The sequence below is a fragment of the Lampetra planeri genome, chromosome 4 (genome assembly GCF_965212315.1).
Source record: "Lampetra planeri chromosome 4, kcLamPlan1.2.h2, whole genome shotgun sequence".
Taxonomy (NCBI): Eukaryota; Metazoa; Chordata; class Hyperoartia; order Petromyzontiformes; family Petromyzontidae; genus Lampetra; species Lampetra planeri.
In genome coordinates, this window is record NC_136110.1 from 16,130,258 (window position 1) to 16,132,757 (window position 2,500).

Consider the following 2,500-nt stretch of genomic DNA (forward strand, 5'->3'; position numbering starts at 1 on the left):
AGAAATTGGCCCGGATTGCTCTCATGTGCGTTACGGGGCATCGTTTCTCTCGCGCCGAATTCCATCGAGCTGGGAAATCGCTCATTTTTGCGTCGCCAAATATCGTACGAACGCCGTGAAACTTCCACAGGCTTTTTCAGCAGATTTGCACCTGCACTCAAAAAAGTCAAAATTTTTACACATAGACCCCATCAAACGGGAGAAATTGGCCCGGATTGCTCTCATGTGCGTTACGGGGCATCGTTTCTCTCGCGCCGAATTCTCTCGAGCTGGGAAATCGCTCATTTTTGCGTCGCCAAATATCGTACGAACGCCGTGAAACTTCCACAGGCTTTTTCAGCAGATTTGCACGTGCACTCAAAAAAGTCAAAATTTTTACACATAGACCCCATCAAACGGGAGAAATTGGCCCGGATTGCTCTCATGTGCGTTACGGGGCATCGTTTCTGTCGCGCCGAATTCCATCGAGCTGGGAAATCGCTCATTTTTGCGTCGCCAAATATCGTACGAACGCCGTGAAACTTCCACAGGCTTTTTCAGCAGATTTGCACGTGCACTCAAAAAAGTCAAAATTTGTACACATAGACCCCATCAAACGGGAGAAATTGGCCCGGATTGCTCTCATGTGCGTTACGGGGCATCGTTTCTCTCGCGCCGAATTCTCTCGAGCTGGGAAATCGCTCATTTTTGCGTCGCCAAATATCGTACGAACGCCGTGAAACTTCCACAGGCTTTTTCAGCAGATTTGCACCTGCACTCAAAAAAGTCAAAATTTTTACACATAGACCCCATCAAACGGGAGAAATTGGCCCGGATTGCTCTCATGTGCGTTACGGGGCATCGTTTCTGTCGCGCCGAATTCCATCGAGCTGGGAAATCGCTCATTTTTGCGTCGCCAAATATCGTACGAACGCCGTGAAACTTCCACAGGCTTTTCCAGCAGATTTGCACGTGCACTCAAAAAAGTCAAAATTTTTACACATAGACCCCATCAAACGGGAGAAATTGGCCCGGATTGCTCTCATGTGCGTTACGGGGCATCGTTTCTCTCGCGCCGAATTCTCTCGAGCTGGGAAATCGCTCATTTTTGCGTCGCCAAATATCGTACGAACGCCGTGAAACTTCCACAGGCTTTTTCAGCAGATTTGCACGTGCACTCAAAAAAGTCAAAATTTTTACACATAGACCCCATCAAACGGGAGAAATTGGCCGGGATTGCTCTCATGTGCGTTACGGGGCATCGTTTCTCTCGCTCCGAATTCCATCGAGCTGGGAAATCGCTCATTTTTGCGTCGCCAAATATCGTACGAACGCCGTGAAACTTCCACAGGCTTTTTCAGCAGATTTGCACGTGCACTCAAAAAAGTCAAAATTTTTACACATAGACCCCATCAAACGGGAGAAATTGGCCGGGATTGCTCTCATGTGCGTTACGGGGCATCGTTTCTCTCGCGCCGAATTCCATCGAGCTGGGAAATCGCTCATTTTTGCGTCGCCAAATATCGTACGAACGCCGTGAAACTTCCACAGGCTTTTTCAGCAGATTTGCACGTGCACTCAAAAAAGTCAAAATTTTTACACATAGACCCCATCAAACGGGAGAAATTGGCCGGGATTGCTCTCATGTGCGTTACGGGGCATCGTTTCTCTCGCGCCGAATTCCATCGAGCTGGGAAATCGCTCATTTTTGCGTCGCCAAATATCGTACGAACGCCGTGAAACTTCCACAGGCTTTTCCAGCAGATTGGCACGTGCACTCAAAAAAGTCAAAATTTGTACACATAGACCCCATCAAACGGGAGAAATTGGCCGGGATTGCTCTCATGTGCGTTACGGGGCATCGTTTCTCTCGCTCCGAATTCCATCGAGCTGGGAAATCGCTCATTTTTGCGTCGCCAAATATCGTACGAACGCCGTGAAACTTCCACAGGCTTTTCCAGCAGATTTGCACCTGCACTCAAAAAAGTCAAAATTTTTACACATAGACCCCATCAAACGGGAGAAATTGGCCCGGATTGCTCTCATGTGCGTTACGGGGCATCGTTTCTCTCGCGCCGAATTCTCTCGAGCTGGGAAATCGCTCATTTTTGCGTCGCCAAATATCGTACGAACGCCGTGAAACTTCCACAGGCTTTTTCAGCAGATTTGCACCTGCACTCAAAAAAGTCAAAATTTTTACACATAGACCCCATCAAACGGGAGAAATTGGCCCGGATTGCTCTCATGTGCGTTACGGGGCATCGTTTCTCTCGCGCCGAATTCCATCGAGCTGGGAAATCGCTCATTTTTGCGTCGCCAAATATCGTACGAACGCCGTGAAACTTCCACAGGCTTTTTCAGCAGATTTGCACGTGCACTCAAAAAAGTCAAAATTTTTACACATAGACCCCATCAAACGGGAGAAATTGGCCCGGATTGCTCTCATGTGCGTTACGGGGCATCGTTTCTCTCGCGCCGAATTCTCTCGAGCTGGGAAATCGCTCATTTTTGCGTCGCCAAA